The sequence below is a fragment of the Myotis yumanensis genome, unplaced genomic scaffold (genome assembly GCF_028538775.1).
Source record: "Myotis yumanensis isolate MYYU_CA2020_CCGP unplaced genomic scaffold, mMyoYum1.0.hap1 SCAF_1, whole genome shotgun sequence".
Lineage (NCBI taxonomy): Eukaryota > Metazoa > Chordata > Mammalia > Chiroptera > Vespertilionidae > Myotis > Myotis yumanensis.
This window is the reverse complement of record NW_027223752.1, coordinates 128,632,897-128,653,738: the sequence shown is the minus strand read 5'-3', so window position 1 is coordinate 128,653,738 and position 20,842 is coordinate 128,632,897. Positions and strand designations below refer to the sequence as shown.

At 35.8% G+C, this 20,842-nt stretch overlaps 1 protein-coding gene across 3 annotated transcripts in view; it reads left to right on the top strand.

Annotated features, from left to right (window-relative positions):
- LRFN5 (leucine rich repeat and fibronectin type III domain containing 5) overlaps positions 1-20,842 on the top strand; it is a 295,655-nt gene that overhangs the window by 129,306 nt on the left and 145,507 nt on the right. For all 3 annotated transcript variants that reach the window (XM_070431773.1, XM_070431766.1, XM_070431772.1), the window contains exon 2: positions 5,787-5,962. The gene's annotated coding sequence lies outside the window, so the exon portion shown is untranslated. The remainder of the gene's footprint in view (positions 1-5,786; positions 5,963-20,842) is intronic.

The window sequence follows — 20,842 nt, the reverse complement described above, 5'->3', positions numbered from 1 at the left end:
GTCCAAGTGAGAAAGAGAATCCCTTGACAGAAAGATCTCTAGGGGCCTAGAATTCTGTTGCTATGGGCCCTTTGCCAACATGCCCAGAGAGCAGCGTGGATGGTGCCGCTTGGTGGCGCTTCTGTGGTGAAGGGCCCTCTTCATTCACCTGTGGCAAGGGAGCTCACCCCATTGTGGCCATGCAGCCGGACTCCTGGACAGAAGGCAGTGGCTTCCACGTGACTGAGCAGATGTGTGACACGTGTGGGTGCTGGATTGTGTAGCCCTCTCCCAGGGCCAGTCAGGAGCTGACACCTACCTGATACCCCAGACCCCCCAGCTGCTGCGGATTCCCGCCAGCCATGCATGTGCTGTTTATACAGCCTGTCTCCACACGGCCCCAAGTATGAGCTTAAGATATGGCCTTTTTCCAGGTCCTGGGAGCCTTTCTTTTGTCCTTCCACAGTCCTGGTCACTAATTGTTTATGCACATCAGCCTGAAAAGAACTTCTGGCTGTGCAAGGGTCCCTTCAATATTTTCTGCTTCAAGTCTCCCTTTGAGATCTGCCCTGAGCACAAAATTGGGGTAATTTTTCACCTGAAAAGAATTTTAAATGCCACCAATTGAGCAAGATGCTGATTCATTATTTATCAGAGTTATTCCTTGTACTGGGCTTTTGGCTCAGAGCTGGGGGAACAGAGTAGCTGGGCTCAAGAGAATAGCTGGTTTCCTTAGTTTGTTTCTCTAAAACCTTAGGTTCATAAATATCAAGAGGCAAACCCTCACACGGAAGGTGCGTACTTAGGAATGCGACTTAATGTCAGGACAGTCCTCAGGCAGCTCTCAAAGGTTGGAGTGGAGCATCAAGAAGGGCATTCAGAGGCAGGTAATGGATGGAAATATGAAACTGAATTAGAGGGAGAGTCATGCTGACCCTGATCTCTAAAAGGCTGGGTAAGATCTTGTGTCTGAAGAGAGTCTTCTCATTCCCTGTTGGTAATAAATAAAATGCTTACTGTTGTAGCTATGATATGTGACCCACTCCTCTTGAAATATAAGATCTCTGATATGAATATTTCATGTCTGTAAAGTGACGGATCCCACCAGCAAAGGAGCTGTTGCTTTCCTTGAGGTAATTTTTCCTCTTGCTCCCCACTGCTGGCGGTACAGCTTCATAAATAATTTCTTTTGCTGAAGGAAGAGAAAGTGTTTTCTATAAACTCATTATCCGGGGCTGTTTATAGCTGTTGGAAGGACAAAGTCTTCCTTTGTCCCTCAATGTGTGAGAGCAGTGCAGACTTGATTGTACAAAATATGTTTTGTAAATATTGTACTATTCACCTGCAAATAAACTTGGTAGCAAATACACTTTAAAAAAAAAGATATGTCAATCAAATTTGTATCTTGGAAGAAAAATAAAATTTAGAAATTCAAGGAAATTTCAAGCAAATTTTTAACAGAGTAAATTTATATAGTGAATGATTTATATATTAAATTTTTTATTACTATTTATAATCTTTTAATTCTGTCATTTAAGAAAATGTTAGTTATGCAAAGAAAAATACTTTATTAGCTCTATAATCTTTAGTTAGTTAGGCCTTATTTTACATTTCTCTTATTTATTTTTTGTATTAGACTTTTGCAACCAAATTTAGTAATTAGGATTTCTTTTTTTTGTAATTAAAGTTAAATTATGATAGTGCATTTTGTGTCTTTACTAAATCAGTTACTTACTAGTATCTGTTCTTTCACAATGAAAAATATTATTTTAAATTATCATTATATAATTTAGTGAATAAGTTAGATCCTTAATAACATTTCAAAGTCAACCCCACCTCTACTTATCCTCTGCCCCTCTCAGAAAAGCCCTTCACCGGGGGTTGTTTTATTGAAATATACCCATCATTTAAAGTTATTTTCTTGAGTTGTTGAATGGGAAATTACAAAGGCAGTAATAAAAATTTTCAGGTCACCAAGAGTTATATTTTATTTAACTGCTGAACTCGTGCTATTAGAGGAAAGGATGATTAGTTGTTTTCATTTACACTGTGACATTTACATTAAGCATGAATGCTCTAGTGGTGCATTAATTTATCATAGGATTCTGGATGTATATAATAATTTGTAAACATTTTTCTATATTTGAGTATATAATATTAGATTTTATTCAGTAACACAAATGCATTTTCATATTCAATCATATGAATCTCTCTGAATATTTATGGAATTTAAAAACTCAATGTGAAATTATTTTCAATTTTATTCTATATTTCTTCCCTAAATGTTTTTAAGTTATTCCTCTTTTAAACAAACAAAAGCAAACATGTTTTATTAATTTTTAGAGAGAGGGATAGTGAGAAGGAGAGAGAGAGAGAGAAACATCTGTGAGAAAGGGAAACATCAATTGGCTGCCTCCACAGCATGTCCAGCGGGACCCCAGCAGCAAGTTAACCTACTGTTGGAGTGTTTGCTCCTGGTGGTCAGTGCACATCATAGCGACTGGTCCAATGGTTGAATGAACAGTCTGACACTTAGCATATTAGGCTTTTATTATATAGGATGACTATTAAGTAAATGAGTTGCAGTGAAACAGCTGGCTTTTTTGCATCATGGAATCAAACATCTGTATGATTAAATGTTTAATCATTTTCACATAAGGTAAATATAATTAAAGACTACTGTAAAAACACCTTCCTCATGTTATTTATTTTGTACCATTAGAGATAAGATAGAGAGAGATTGGTAATGATACTGTTTGGTGGATTCATAATTGTTCAATCTCTATGGATCTTTAAGTTGATGGAAAAATTTAAGATCACGTTACTGTTATCTTTGAATATTTCAAGGGTTTCTGTTGTGCTCAATGGGTTAAAACTCAGGGCAACCTTAGGAAAAGCTTCCTGAGGGAAACAAAATGATTGTATGTCTACAAAGAATAAAGCGCCATGCTTAGTACCTTCAGATTTTATGCCTTGAAATAATTACAGCTTTTTGTAATATCATTTCTGTTTTTTTTATTTTAAAAGAGAAACTGAGTGATATGATGATTGCTATGATTCTACCAAGGTTTATAAGATGTTATCATCCTGCCTTTGCTGATAGTGAAATTGGGATCAAAGTACAGACCAGACATTCCCTGACATGATATCCAACTTAAATTTTTTGACTGTATGATGTGTGAAAGTGATGCCATTCAGTAGAAACTGTGCTTCAAATTTTGAATGTTGATCTTTTCCTGGGTTAGTGATATGTGGTATAATACTCTCCCATGATGCTGGGCATTGGTAATGATCCACAGCTTCCAGCCATCCAGGCAATCATGAGAGTAAACAACCAATAATCTACAGTGTTTTCATTGTTTAGATGATTTTGTCCAATTGTAGGCTAATGGAAGTGTTCAGAATACATTTAAGGTAGGCTACGTTAAGCTATGATGTTCGGTAGGTTAGTTGAAATGTATTTTCAACTTAAATTATGTGTTTTGGAGGGACATAACCCCTTGAAAGTAGAAGAGCATCTGTATATGTTTAGACAACTGATGAACACTTAGCAAAGACAGAGGGGAAGAAATTTCTATTAGGGACTGGAAGGGTTAATGAGTTCCAGTTTTATGAAAGATATTCTGTAATAACTTCCAAGCTTTGCTAGTTTCCTTAGTTCTTTCAGAGTTTAGTATTGTCATTCAAGATAATCATTAGAGGGAGATTTATATTTCTTGGGAATACATGTACATACAAATTAACTGTTGCCAGATTTTCTAAGACTGTGGAAGAAGGCCAACATATCAACCTGGAATTAAGAAATAGATCAGAATTTCTTATGAGATGTTTTATTTCAGCATACTATCAAGAAGAAAAGGAAACACTGGAAAAATTGTATTGTTCAAATTCCAATCTAACTGTTTTTGGCATTGCACTGGTCAAAGTATATGGACTAAAAAAAGCACCTTATTAAGTTTCTTTACTATAGAATTTATGTTTTTCTGAAATCTTACATCATAAGATATAAGAGCATTGATTTGTAGTCAGATAGACCGAGGTGAAAACCCTAGCTTTATCAACTACTAGCTATATTACCTTGTCAAAGGTTAGTTGAAATATTTCGGCTCCTGCCTCTTATACCAGTATATAGGTAAATGTAACTTATCTCATTTTATTATTGAGAGGATTGCCTTTGATAATACATATTTTCATATTTGGCACACATTAAGTGCTTAATAAAAGAATTATAATAAAAAGGAAATGTTATGATTAATAAATAATGCAACTATACATAAAAAGAACTTTTGCTGGGAAATTAGAATTTAGATAGGATTATAATAGTTACTAAACTCTTCAATCTAAAATGAATACATGTACACATTGTTGGTCATCAATCCTTTTTTGTTGTTGTTAAGATCATTATAGGAAATATTTATGTTTTGCTATCATAATGCAATAATATAAAGCATCATTATAAATTCAAACTTACTCTTGATTTATACTACCTCTTCACTGCAAAGAAGAGGACATAATCAGAGTTTCAAGCACAATGAGGCTACTTGTTCTAAACATTTTACTTCTAGGAATTTATTATATCTACATTCACTCATAGATACATGTATATTGACCTTGGTTAAATCACTTTATAATAACAAAAGTCTAGAAAGTTAAATTTTTTTTAAAATATATTTTATTGATTTTTTACAGAGAGGAAAGGAGAGAGATAGAGAGTTAGAAACATCGATGAGAGAGAAACATCGATCAGCTGCCTCCTGCACATCTCCCATTGGGGATGTGCCCGCAACCCAGGTACATGCCCTTGACCGTAATCAAACCTGGGACCTTTCAGTCCACAGGCCGATGCTCTATCCACTGAGCCAAACTGGTTTCAGCTAGAAAGTTAAATTTTGACTCTGTAAGTTCATTCAGACATCTTTAAAAATGAAAAGAGCAGGAACAATAAATTTAACCTGAGTTATCTTTGTATCATCTTATACATGTTTTTTTTTTTATTGTTACACTTTGGAATTGTATTATTCCTCACTTTTGCTTCTGTAGATGAAATAAGTCATAGCCTAGAAAAATTATAATTCTTTTATTCATTCCAAGAACATTTTTATAAATTCAGCTCATTTCTGTATTAAGAATGATAGTGGTTGAGTATTAGTTGGATCTATTATAAGAATCATGGGGGGATTAAAATTGTGTCTTAAAAAGCTAGGTCTATTATTATTTAGATTGACATAGAATCCTCAGATATAGATAGAAATCAACAATCTTCTGACAGGAGGTTAAAATACAAGTGGCATACCTGTGTATTTCCTGCATAGACTTGTGTGTTGAAATAGTTTCTCTATTGAAGAAAATAAAGGCAATGCAACATAAGACTATTAGCTTCATGAGGGCAGGATTTAAGAGCTTCATTTGGGTGATATATCCCCAGCGTCATGTATCTGGTGCATAGTAGGTGATGATTATACATTTGTTGACTAAGGACATTTTTTAACATTCTCTTGCAAGTTGAATTAATGGAAATGCTATCAATAAAATTGAACTAGATATCTGTTGATTGTTTAAGCTATTTTCAATTATGAGATAAGAAGACTCCTTCCAAAATGAAAAACAGAATGCAACATATCTATTGAAATCAGAGCATATTGCACATTCCTCTGGAAAGCCTCATTATGCAAATCTATTTAAATTCCATTTAGTGATATTCCTGATATAGTTTGAGGTTGATCACACAGTTAACAGCCACTATATTTATCAAAGATACTTCCTAAACATATTTTGATACACCTTTTTTGTGCTTGTCTCCTTTGAAGAGTCCCTGTAACCATTCAGCCAGGTGTTGGGAAGCCATGCAGTAGCTGAGCACCCTTACTTCTGACACCAGCCTCAGATTCAGTTTTGGAGATGCTCTCACCCTGTCCGCCTTCTGCAGCAGCCAGGCAGAGTGCCGACTCCTTCACAGCAGTGAGGAACTCTTCAGGCTCCAGAAGTAAGTTAATTGCCTTCAGTTTGATCATTGCCAATGGGAGCTCCTTCCAGTTAAAAAGAATGTCCTAATTTTTGCTGACTTCAGTGGTTGAAAATAATTCATTGCTAATTGTGTTTCAAAGCTAAATTTATACAGGGAGTCCCAAAAAATGTGTATACACTTTCACAGCTGAGAGCTCAATTTTGAAAATGAAATGTATTTTAATAAACACTACCTTTATAGTTATTCAAAGTGTGTTTATACATTTTGGGACACCCCATATTTCTTAATGATAAATGATAACCTATAGATCTGTTGTGTTTTTGATGAAAAAGTACATACCAAGTACTTACATAGTGTTATTTATTTCTAGTAAAATTATTGGCAGGAAAAAGGTGGATTTGCTAGTATAAAAAAAAATCAACAAACCTGATAGCCTTACTTATTTTACCATCAGAAATAGAAGAAGCAAGCTAATTTTTACTCAACATCAGCTATGTTCTAGAAACTCTGCTAAATGTTTGAGCATATATTGCCTATGCTAGGAAACAATCCTTCGAGTGAACAATTGCTGACTTGAAAAGAAATTCTGTACATTTTGCTAATTGAACACCAGATAATGACTAAGACTAGTCACATATATATCCTATGCCTTGTGTTACTATAGAATCAAAGAATGGAATTTTCAGTAATGAATTCTCTTTCTACATTTTAGCATCCTATTGTATCTAAACATTCTCTATACAACTCATGTCATATTGCAATATAAAAATAATTAGAAAGTGTAGAGTATATCTTAAATGTTTTGTGTCCACAATAAAAAACAGGCAATGTCTTCCCAAAAAAACCACATAGGAGAGGTTTACTAAAAACCTTATAAATTAATGTACAAATTAAACCAACATTATTCACTAATTGTTATTTTTTGTCATCTTTCTGGAGATACAAAATATACAATTTTTTTATGCTTATGACCTATATCTTTATGGAATTTTCTGATTTTTTAGGATTGTTTCACAATGCATTGCCATAATTTATATTTTCAGCTTTGAGGAATAGACAGGGGAAAGATTGAAATACTAATGTTTGCCTGTGAATAAACAGATGCAGAATGAACAAGTATTTTATCAAAGTATCTTGACTAATGATTTGTAAATATTAGATAAAATCACTGGCCTTTTGATTCATAAAAATCAAGCACTCACCCTGGCCAGTGTGGCTCAGTTGCAGTGTCATCTTATACACCAGAAGGTTGTAGGTCTGATTCCCAGTCAGGGCACATACCTTAGTCGCAGGTTCCATCCCCTGTTGGGGTGCATACACGTGGCAACCAGTTGATGCTTCTCTCTCACATTGACGTTTCTCTCTCTCTCTTCCTGTCTCTAAAATCAATAAACATATCCGTAGGTGAGTATGAAAAAAAATCAAGCATTTATTCTATGACTTTGATCACTTGTGCTGTATGGAGATATGGGGGTGGAACTAGAAATAAAACTTTTCCTGATTGGTTGGATTATTGACTGACATATTCCTTTTGTGTCATTGAAGGAGACTTTGTGGCTGCTTATAAATATCAATACTGAAAAAAACTGAAGAAAAGGGAAATCACATATAGGAAAATGAATTGAAATCAGGAGACAAATTCTAAGCTACATATATATTTTTGGGCTTACTAATTACTGGATAAATCAGATAAAGGCATTAATTACATGACTATGTTCATAGGATTTGAAAAGTCAAGACAATTTCTCTAGAAAATTCCTTACTTTTCTGGTTCATACCTTTGATTCTATTGTTTTGCCATTTTTATAGTTTACTTAGTTTAAATTTGACATATTTCTTTTTATCCCTCCTTCTCCCCACTATTTGATATAGGCATCTCTTGCTGTTCTTAGGAATATATCTTTATCAAAATGTCACCACACAGAAAATGCTGTGGATGAATTTTTATAAAGAGCAAGGTTTGTTAGAACTGATATTGTCTTTTGGTAATTAGGTGCTTAGCAATTGAAATTTCCTTGAGAGGAAGGGTAGAAGACACTTAAAGACAGTAGTTTATTTTCCAGCATATTACAGCTCAGTATGCCAGCAATAGAAATGGCTATGCCCTTCAGAGAACATAGAGATTGTTGTTTAAGAATTTATTTCTGAATCATGGTGCTGTGGATTACATAAGTCTTAAAGCAGGCAGTCAGTACGTTTTGCTAGTGTGCTCAAAATAATGTAGAAGGACCACTTTTAAGAGGTAAACAAAAAGGATAGATTAGGTTATATTAATTTATTATAGCTATAAGTGTAGCATAAAATGATGAGTCTAAGTATGTGGAAAACAGATAAGAAGTCATTGTTTTAGCGTAGGTTTCTTCTATGTACATTTTATTACCTTGTACTCCTTTGGTACATGATTTACTCGTTTATCTTAAGAATTGCTTTTGTTGCTTAGGTCCTTGAGTTTTTTTATTAAATAAAGAAACTTGAGGAAGATATTCTAGATTTTTCGTCTTTTACTTTCCTTAAAGAAATGGAGGACCCCATCTAAGCCTGGTTGAATTCACACATTTGGGAAACATGGAAATGTATAGGGTTTGTTTCTTAAAAGCAACCACATAAGAAACTCCAGAGATTTTATCTGGCCAACAATTAGATAATTAATGAATTTTTGTTTTCCATGAATAAGGCTGACTTTTTAAAAATAAAACATCTGATGTAATGAAAGCTCTTAGCAAAGGAAATATATTTACTGATATAGATTCCCTTGTGTAAATCATAAGACTTAGTTAATTCAAATACATTTTCATTTACTAATGGCAATAAGGCCAAAGGATTTACTTAATTAACCTGGCAATAGAAGGCTAAACAGAAATAATTTATATATTGAAAATGTCTCTTCTGAGTTAATGCTTAATTCAATTTTTTTAATTAGCAGTCCATTAGTCCGTAGAAGTAGAATCTTCTTTTTCCTTCCTATTTTTTTCTTTGGAGTAACATTAGGCTGAAATTCTTTAATGGAATTAATCACCCTGAAAAAAAGAGAAAGTAAATACATTCCTAATTAGGTTCCCCAAATTTCAAATAGCTCATTGAAAATTCATAGCACATCCATTAAATCCCTTTAAAAAATAAATGGAACACTGGGAACTTTCTTGGAGGAAATAATGAATGGAGAAGTAGTACAATAATGAGGCAATGGGATATCCATTAGCTATTAGTGCAGGACAGTTGAAGAGGTGGTGGTTATTATGATGGTTGTTTCTCACTGTGCCATTTTCAGTTAGTCTTGGTCAGTAAAATAGTACCTTTGTCTGTTTCTGCTATTGTTTCTGATTTAACTAAAGCACTGATGAATTTAAACAATAAACAATAATGTCTGAACAGGAGATGTGTATGCCTGTGTAAATAGATCCATATGTATCTAAAGATAATTTACTATACACATAATAACAATGATGGTCACTCTATAAAACTAATATGCCTTCTATATATTAAGGTTTGCTTAATAACATTTCATATGTAATATTTAAAATAATTTTATTTTGCTGAAACAAATTTCCCGATGTTTAAGACTTGTAAATATCAACTCTAATAACATTAGTTGACTTATCATAATAATTGCAAACATTATTTGATACTTTCTAATAGTTTTTAATAAACATTATTTTTTTATTCTTATACTGTCTATTTGATATACTTTATTTTTTAACACATAAATTTATTTTATTTTTAATTTTTTTTATTGCTTAAAGCATTACAAAGGGTATTACATATGTGTCCTTTTTTTTCCCCACCCTTGACAATACCCCGGCTCCCCCCACCCCCCAGTGTCTTATGTCCATTGGTTATGCTCATATGCATGCATACAAGTCCTTCAGTTGATATACTTTAAAAATTGCATATGCTCTCAACCAGATCGAATTTTTATGCTTAATATCTTTAGGTATATATTTATATACTTGAAATCACACCAGACACTGGAGCCACAAAAGCACAGTTAGAAATTAGTGTTACCATAATATGCTAACCATGAATACTAAGGTGGTTACATGAATTAGGTTTAGTAACCCCAATTCCAAAAGGTAGAACAAAGAGGAAACATGTTATACTATGCAGTGCTCATTTTAAAAAGAAGAGTGCAAAATTCTTAAAGAAAGCAAAGTTTATAATGACTATCATGAATGTATGTATTTTGGGTCCAGTTTGATACATCCAATTTCCTAAGTGCCTTAAATTTAACATGTTGCAAACTAAGCACTTGGTTCTCCCTCCAAATATACTCTTTAGAGTTTAGACATTTTTGAGCTCAGTATATGACTTCACAATTTACCAGATTAAAAAAATAGGCATCATCTTGTCACCTCTCTCCCTCATCCCACAAATTCTGTCACCTAATCTGGTCATATTTACCTACAAAACAAAAATCTTCTGAAATTCATCCACTTTTTTCCATTTGGGACCACCATTTCCCAGTCCCAAATAATATAATGTCACCCCTGAGCTACTCCAGAGGCTCCTAAATTATTATAGACACAGAGGCACCTATTCTGTCTATTCTCTATAAGCAGCCAAAGAGAGATTTAGAGACACAAGACTGAGACATCATATCTCTCTATAGACAAAGTTCCTTATCATGACTTATATGCTCTTATGGTTTAGCACTTTTCTAAATGCACCCAACTTATCCCACAATGCTTCCCTTCCCTTCCTGGATTCCAGGAACCACCAGAAGTCCTTAGGTTCTTCCCTGTCATGTGACCTCCCACTTAGGTCTTTGCATCTGTTTGTTTTTCCCTAAGGAGATCATTGCTGTCACCTATTTTTTGCCTAGTATCTCAACAAGCTAGTCACCTCCTGACAGAAGCCTTCCTTGCTATGCCTGACCCTATTATCTTCTCTTAACATCGTGTAGCTATAACTCATTACAATTGTATGTCTCTTTGTGGAGGTGTCTGGTAATGTTGACTTCCCTGCCAGATTGTAAGCACTATATGGTCACAATCCATGTTCATTTTGACCATCGTTAAAACCCCTTTTTATATTGAATACAGACATAGATCCTCCCTCATTCTCTCTCTCATTGTGTGTGTGTGTGTGTGTGTGTGTGTGTGTGTGTGTGTTTTAAAAGATACATTTCTGAGATCTGAAAAAAGTATCATAGGAGTATCAGGGGAAGAAATTTGTAGCAAATAGGAAATGTTGGCACTGGAAAATTATTATTTATATTTTCCCCTTTCTTTAGTGATTTACTGTGATAGTTTTTTTTAGAACTGTCATGGCTTTTGTTATGAAGTTCCCAAAACTATTATTCTACTAAAAATAGTCAGACCTTTGTGTTTCTAGAACTAACAGCAAGTAGTGGCATGAAATTCTTCTCCTTCTGTATTGATAATGATAAATGTTAAATAAGAATGTTCAAATGTTTAAATATGAATGTCCAACCCAAGGCACTGGTTGGTAAAACAGAGGAAATTTCTGTCATGTAAGAAATGAGCATTCTTTTATTTTTATCTGACAAAAGAAAGATTCCAAGGATATCAACTGGAACAAATTTTTTTTTGCATTTTCCTGTTGTCAAAGTTTGATCCTGTTTACTGCAGTCTTACCATTCACAGTGGGTGTTTATTTTTCCAGTGCCATTAAACTGCTACCCTTTCCTCTTTTCAGTCTGAGCACCATTTTCAGGGACTTGTTTTCAGATAGGTGATGGATCAAGACCCTGTGCTTGCTGTTACGAAGCAGGTTCAGATGAAATCAAATGGAATTTTTGTTTAAAAAATAATTATATATCAGTACAAGTGGAAAGAATATTACAGTGCAAAAAAAAACTGCCATAGATAAATAATGATAAAAAGCTGCAAATGGTAACAGGAGTTCAATGGAAAAAAGGTACTTCCATCTGAGATTATGCAAACATATCTCTTAGTAGAAGTAGACTTGTCTGGACCACAGATACCTTTCAACATTGGGCTGTTGTTAATATGCTGATGTCTTGTGTCATTTAGGTGAAAATTCCAGAAGGTAGACAGATAATGTACAGTTCTCCCCAAAGCCCTTAAGTACTGACACCAAAACTAAAAAGGTCTTAGCTGGCAGTATGTGGTGTTGAAAGGCCTCTGCTCTCTCTGCCTACTGTTATGTAGTGTTGGCCCTGTGGGTTGCTAATACTACAGTTCTTACTGTGAAGTGTCCTGGGAAGAGGTCTGAATAAATGCTTTTCTTTAGGAGATAATGATTACATTTAGGCCCAGGAGATTGTGTCATGGGGAGAGTACTCCTGGCAGCTGACATCAGATGCATGGAAACAATCTTATTGCAAAGCATTGGCTATGAAACCCGTTGGAAAAAATCCAATTTGTACAGACTCAGCCTTAGTTATTATCCCAGTTATTTTGATGAGCAACCTGTCCCACTGACCGAGCAGTTAACCTCCTTTATACTATTGTGAGTGTCAGTAGGGATATTTTAGCATATGTCAGATTTAGAATTTTCTGGGTAAACTGAAACATCTTTCATCAACATAAAACTGAATGTGGGTGATTTTACAGCAAGAAAAACCTTGGCAATACAAAGGCTTCTAAAAGAAAATTCAAGATTTGCCATATGGAGAAAGTGACAGACTGGAAGAATCTATGTATATTGATCCTAAACACTAACTTAATATTACGAATGACATATTTGAATGGGAAAAACACCATGAAATTTATAGTTACCACTACATGGGAAGATACGTGAAAAAAAGTAGGGACTTTGTAGACATATCCTTACTAGCTGAAAACAATGTAAGAAAACCTATGTTGGATGATACACTTGGATAATACAGTTTTGGTTCAGAAGTACTTAATGGCTAAAATGTTGAAGAACCTCCGTGATGTTGAATATATTTTATATTTGAGAGGGGATAAATAAAGCACACCATTGGGAATATTGACAAGCAGGAGCTGAGTTATGAGTTAGTCCCAAATGGATTTAGGAATATTTACTGTGTCACTGACTTGGCATAAAAACACATTTTCCCCTCGATACAATAAACTATCAAGCAGATAAGGTTTGTCAACTGAGGAGAAAGCTTTGTTTGTGAAAGCAACATTTTTTTCCTCCTCTAATGGCTTTTCTTGGTGTCTGGCAATTCTAAATCCGTAATAAAACCTTGGCTTTCTTTTTGATCACTTGCATGCAAATATGGATTATGATGCTAAATCCTGAAGCCTTAACATACTGTTTAATATCTGGAAAACAAATAACCTTTTAAAACCTGCTTACTTATTTATGTCATGAAGATAGAGTTCCATTACAGGCACATGAGCACCTCCTGGGTTATTTCAGTGCTTACTACAATAATGATTCTAACACAAAAATAATCTGCAATTGAAAGCATACATTTATTATTTATAAAGAAACAGAAAGACAAAGTAAACTATTTTGTAACAAGAACTCTATACTTAAAATTGAGAATTGAGAAGTAAACACTGACAAATAAAACTATGTATTTTAATATAATATTTTCATTTTATCAAGGTTATTTTATGAAGGATTTTTTAACATTTCTTATATACATCTTGAAATAAAACTATAGAATCTCAGAATTTTCATTCAGTATAATTAAAGAATAACTCAATTATAACAGTTATAGAGATAATAAGAGTGGACCTGTGGCATTCATGGGTTGTATATGTGAACACTCCAGCCTGGAAAATAATATTCAAGAATGAGTCACATAATAATGAGTTCAGAAGATATTCAACATCTGAATTACTTTTTTAGTTCATTCTGTATTTAGCATGACATAACAATAACTTTTATTAAAGGTATAAAGAAATTCTTTAAAAATTTTCAGCAGTTCTATATTATATTGTATTATACTAGAGGCCCAGTGAACAAAAAATTCATGCACTGGGAGGGTTCCCTCAGCCCGGCCTGCCTTTTCCCACAGTTTGGGAGCCCTCAGGGAATGTTTTACTGATAGCTTAGGCCTGCTCCCTGAGGGAGGGCCACCAGCCGATCATGGAAAGGTGATGCCCCCATCATGCCATTGCTGCCACTGTGGCTGCCTGACGTCCGGAAGACATCCGGTCTAATTAGCATATTACCCTTTTATTATTATAGATTATATTATATTATATTATATTATATTATATTATATTAAATTATATGAATTATATTATACTAGTGGCCCAGTGCATGGTTTCCTGTACATTGAAAGGAAATTAATTAGAAGAAATATTTTAATATTGCTATTTGCTCTTTATAATAGAAGTGTGAACCAAATTCACGATCAACAATGACAAATCAAAACACACGCATGTGATTGGCGCCAGAGAGAGCTTTATATGAATCTTGCATGCGTAAGTCAACTTAGCCTTTTACATATATAGAATAAACTTGCTTAATTGGACTTGATTTCTGATTTAGCTAAACTTTTTCTAGCCCAATGAAGCACCCCAACTTCTCTTTCAAGTAATTGTCAGCAACACAGCAGTAAATATCAACATGAAGCAGATTATTATTGTAGATCATTCAGGGAGAACAAAGGGTAAAATATTTAACTGCAGCAGTGTTTGACTATATTCTGCACAGTGAGAAAAACTGAAGTAGTTTTCAAGGTCCACTATTTCTTCCTTCTTTTCAGTCGGGTCAAGTCTCTAAACTTTCTAAATCTCTGTTTTCTGGCTAATGAAAATAAAATAAGATTCTACTAAGTCTCTTATCCACCTACTCCAGGACTTCTATAGAATCAAATGAGATAAGGCATGGGAAAATGCTTCACAGACATTTGGTTAAAGTGTAAAATTTTTTCACCTGGCTATAAAGCAAGTTGTGTTCCTGGGCTGAAGAAACTCCAAGGAAGCTAGTCTCTAGGGAGAGGAAGCGCCAGGCGCTGCTACATGTCATCATTACCCCGTGCCCACAGCCACCATTTCTGGGCTGGACTGTGAGTTGCATTTTGCGCCATGGGGTCTCGGCAGCGTCGGCTGTGATTTGGTTAGCTGTCACTCTGGGGTGGGGGCAGGGCCTGTCCCACTTGGGGGAAGCTGAGTGTTGCTTTGTCAGCACCAGGTCCCCAGTGCCGTTTCTTTGTAAATGGGCAGTGCATGTCACTGTAGCTCCTGCATTGAGCATCTGACCCCTGGTGGTCAGTGCATGCCACAGTGACCGGTCGAATGGTTGGAGGGACACTTAGCATATTAGCCTTTTATATATATAATTTTTGTTATTCACTCTAAATCAGTATCAATGATTTCTAAATATTTTGAGACAAAATCCATATATATGACTCAATATGTAGTTGTACAAGGGTATTCATGTAAAGAGATCTATAGTGTCTCATTATGAAAACTAATGATAATAAAGGAAGATAATGAAGAAAATATCAAGTAAAAATCTGACAATCATTAAGTCAAAGTAGAGCTCATCCTTATCTAGTCTAGTAGTATCTTTAGATCTTATTTTTGCTACATGATACCCATGATAAGAAGTAAATATTTTGTTCTCATATATTTTAGACCTCAGAAATTATCAAGTCTGTCCTCTAGACCTAAACAGGTGTTTCACTCATATAAGTTTTTTATGCTTTTTTCCCTCAGAATATTTCTTAAGTCACTTTTGGAATAAATCCAGGCATTAATAAAATACTAACTTCAGTTAAAAGATAGACTACTCTATGAAAATCTCTAATTTAGTCCATTCCAAATAACAAAAAACATATACCAATTTGCAATGTACTTTAATGCAAAACACTCATATGACAAACAACAAACAAATATCAGTTATTTAATTTTTTTAATGAATACATCAAATATGTTATAAATAACAAGAGTGGTGAGTCCACTCTTGCACCGGAGATCCTTATGAGAAATAGCTAGTTATAGATATTTATCTCTTGCTTCTGTTTTCAGTATTAGGTGCATTTTGACATGCTGCAATCAATTCCTTGCAAATTAGTAATCTATATTTAGGACATATAGTGATTTCACTTACTATATGTAGCTTATGCAGCATTTTATAATCATTCTGAATAAGTAGAAGAAAGAGAGAGAGAGAGAGAGAGAGAGAGAGAGAGAGAGAGAGAGAGATCAGTTTGTTGTTCCACTTATTTATGCAGTCATTGGTTGCTTCTTGTGTCTACCATGACCAGGGATTGAACCCACAATCTTGGCATATTGGGAGGACACTAACTAACTGAGCTACCCAGCCAGGGCATGATTTTTCCCTTTTTTAATGAGACATCGATTCACAAGATATGAATAACACACAAGCATGCTTCAATGTCAGCATCAGACCCTTGACTCTCAAAAGGGCATAAAAGAACTGATATTTTAATCCCACTGGGGAGCAGTTAACAGACACTAAAGGAAAATGAAATGTTTGGGATTGTGGAATTGTTCCTACAGCTTGCAGATCCCCAAGGAAATGGAACCCTATCCCATCTGGTCATGGAAGGAGCACATGTATTAGAGGGTGTACAGGTACCATAGTGGTGGCCTGGATGAGAGTATGTTTCCTCAAACTGCACTGGAGAGGTAGTCATTAAGTGCTCTCCTTTATGGTGTCAGCTGAGAGTGTTTCTGAGTCTTATTATTGTGTTTTGATGTTTGATGGACATTCTGGAGCTTACCTACACTAGGAACCCATAGATAAATTTTAAATATGGATGCTAGCGACACATTCTATGTTTTATTGTCAGCAGATTTCATCTGCTCTTTTTGTATTTATTAATTTTAGTCTTTAGTTTTAAGGGACAGTATAGTGACAAAAAATGTAAATCATTTGTACATAGAAGAATTTGCATGAGGACTTCAAGGTCCAGGAAAGAGTTTGTTTCGGAAACTACTTATCCAGGTAAAATATTTTCATTTAAATATGACAAAATTTTCAATAATTTCTTTTAATTTTGATGTGTGTGTATATTTTGTGTGATTGTATGTCTGTTGTTTAAACAATTGTTCTCTGCTATTGAAGAAATAGATATGCATTCTTTTAATATTTTGTATTTTTCACATGTTTTGTGTAGTGTGGAGATTAAATTGGATTTGGAGTAAAGTTCAGTTCTATTTTATTCTGCCATACTTATAACCAATTTCCTGATATTGTTTCTTGAATAATCCATACTTTCCACAGTGAACTGAAACTCTAACTCTGCCATACAAAGAGCTTTCATGTATGCACAGATATAGTTCTTGATTTTCTACTTTATTTCATTGTTCTATTCATCACCCTTGAACAAGTACCATACTGTGATTTAATTATTCTATGTATAAGTCTTGAAATATTGTAAAATGAATGAATCCTCTCTTTCCATTCCTCCTTCAAAATTTCCTTGGCTAATGTTGATTCTTTATTCATTGTCCTTTTTCAATTTTGGGAATAGACAATTTCAGTGAAAAATCATGTTGTACATTTTATTGGAATCACATGCAATTTTTCTTTTAGTTTAGGAAGAATATATATGTTTAAGTTTTTTAGTATTGGATATATTTTCAATTATTTTTCAGGTCCTATAATAAGGTTTTAATCATTTATCTTTATGAATATTGCATCTTGTTTCTTCACCTTAAGCAGTCCTTCTGTATTTTTGCAAATACTTCAAACTGTTACATTTTCCAATGAACTGTATCTGCATAGTAACATTGCTTTTTATCATTAACTTCTAAGCACTTTATTGAATTCTTACTAGTTTTCATAGTTTGTAGTTGTTCCTGCATTTATGTAATTTTATTTATAACATATATAATAGTTTTGTGTAAATGTGTGTTATATTATCATTATTTAATTGAACAGATCAGAAGATCTGATATAATAGTGAATGCAAATGGTGATTATGGCCATTTTTATATTTTCTCCCCTTTAAGGGGAATGTTATAATGGTACGAACATTGTACTTAAAGGCAGAAATTATCAAATTGAATATAAAAGCAAGACCCAACGTTATTCCCTTAAAAGACAGCCACTTTGAATTAAGACATACAAATAAATGAATAGCAAAAAAGTGAAAAAAAGATACATCATGTATATATTAATCAAAAGAACATCATTCAAAATAGACTTGAGAACAAACAACTAACTAGGAAACAGAGATTTAGAGGAATATTCCATAATAATCAAGGTATAGCCTTCTTCCAGAATACATGATGATACTAAACGCACATTCAAATATTAAGAGAACTTTGCATATGGAGAAAAGTAAAGGCAAAACATTTTTAGATGAACAAAACAGAATATATGTCAGAAGCCTACCTGGGTTGCAGATGAGATCCTGTGTGCTGGAGACAACCTATCAATGTGTTTTTCTCACATTGATGTTTCTCTCTCTCTCACCCTCCCTTCTTTCTGCTCTCTCTAAGAATCAATAGAAAAAAATCCTCCAAAAGATCCTGGTGATGATTTACAAAAAAACAACCCCCTGCCCCCCCAAAAAACAAACAAACAAATAAATATAAAAGTAAAGTTCATGACTTTAAGTTGAAAGACTACTTTGTTTATAATCAAACATGGCCATGAAATCCAGGAGTATTTTGAAACACACAATGTTGGAAGATTGTCACTATCAGAAATCAAAACTTATTGTAAAGCTACACTAATCATGACAATGTGGTATAGGTATAGCTACAACCAAGTAGAGGGGTAGAACATACCGTGTCCGAAAACATCCTTCACTTTACTGTTATACTGCACCAGGTTTGTCAGACATTGTGTCCATGTATACATAATTTTTAAGAAAAATTACAGAGCACTGCATTGGGGTAAAGAAAAACATTTTATTGCTATATTCAATAACTATTAATATAAGAAAAATAAATCTAAATCCTACCTCCCACCATACATAAAACCTATACCAAGTGGATTATAATGTAAATGTCAAAGGCAAAGTAATTAAGCTTCTAGAAAATAGCATAAGACAATTCATTCATGATTTGGAGACTACAGTTATTTTCTACACTAAATAAAAATTAGGAAAAGACTTATAAATTATATAATATTAAAAGTAAAGACTTGTCTTTATCAAAAGTTACCATTATGAAATTTCAAAAAGAAAAACCTCAATGGGACATATTTGTCACACATACTTGAAAAAGGACTTATACCCAGTTATATAATGTCCTTCTATAAATCAGTGAGAAAAGTTTGACTAGTGCCCATCAGCTAATGAGTGGTACATTTACACAATGGAATACTATGCTATGGTAAAAAAGAATGAACTCTTACCATCTGCAACAGCATAGATGGACCGGGAGAGTATGCTGCTAAGCAAAATAAACCAGTCAGAGAAAGATAAGTATCACATGATCTCACTCATATGTGGAATCTAATGAATAAAATAAACTGATGATAAAAAAATAGACACAGAGACATAGAAGCGTGAACAAACTGATGAACTTCATAGGGAAGTTTTGGATAGGGGGAGTATATGTGTTGGGGGAGAGATTAACCAGTGAACTTATATACATACTAGAGGCCCGGTGCACAAAAATTTGTGCACTCGGCGGGGAGAGGGGGTCCCTCAGCCCTGCCTGTGCCCTCTCACAGTCTGGGACCCCTCAGGAGATAATGACCTGCTGGCTTAGGCCTGCTCCTGGATGGCAGAGGGCAGGCCCAATCCCTAGGTGCAGCCCCTGGTCGGGCTCAGAGCAGGGCCGATTGGGGAGTTGGGGCGCTGCCCCCTGTCATGCACAGAGCAGGGCGGATCGGGAGGTTGTGATGCCACCCTCAGTCACGCTCAGGGTAGGGCCGATTGGGGGGTTGGGGCACCGCCCTCTGTCACACTCAAGGCAGGGTCGATAGGGAAGTTGCGGCGCCACCCCCTGCCACGCACAGAGCAGGGCCAATCAGGGGGTTGGGGCGCTGCCCCCTGTCACACACAGAGCAGGGCCAATCAGGGGGTTGGGGAGCTGCCCCCTGTCACACACAGAGCAGGGCCAATCAGGGGGTTGAGGAGCTCCCCCCTGTCATGCACAGAGTAGGACCAATAGGGGAGCTGGGGCACCGCCCCCTGTCACATACAGAGCAGGGCCCATGGCGGGGGGGGGGGGGGTAGTTGAGGAGCCACACCCTGTCACACTCAGGGCAGGGCCGATGGGGAGGTATGGCTCTACCCCGTCACACACAGAGCAGGGCCCATGGGGGGGTTGGGGTGCCGCCACTGTCACACACAGAGCCGCAGGGCAATCAGGGGGTTGGGGCGCCGCCCTCTATCACCCACAGAGCAGGGCCGATCAGGGGGTTGAGGCGCTGCCCCTTGTCACGCTGATCCTGGTGCCGGGAGGCCTCGCGGCTCCGCTGATCCCGCCCGGCAGGGTCACAGATCCGGGTCCCAGACCGCAGACAGCCTTGCCTGCTGCCACCTGCCTTCAGTATGCAAATTCGCCGCCATCTTGTTGCTTCAGGGTGGGGGTCCCCACTGGGGTGCCTGGCCAGTCTGGGTGAGGGGCTGAGGGCCGTTTTCAGGCTGGCGGGCGACTGAAGCTCCAAACCTCTCCTTTTTTTCTTTTTTTTTTTTTTTTATTCTGGCATTTATTTACCTTCTATGGCTGTCACTGGAGCTGAGAGCTGGCTTTCTCTCTGAGGCTCGGCTGAAAGCAGGTTTCTGGCCTTTGTTTTCTGTGTTCGAAACAATGTTGCGACTCCAGCTCTGAGATCCCGGCTGACTGACAGGAGGTTTCTGGAGTTTTGTTTATCTTCTATAAATGTTACTATGTTTCCGACTGAAGCTCAGAGGCCGGCGGGGAACGTTGGATTCCACAGCAAGCAAGCCTCCTGTTAGCTTCCAGCTGCCTGGCTGCCGGCCGCCATCTTGGCTGACAGTTAATTTGCATAAGGATACGCTGATTAGCCAATGGGAAGGGTAGCGGTCGTACTCCAATTACCATGTTTCTCTTTTATTAGTGTAGACTAGGGCCCAGTACACAAAATTCG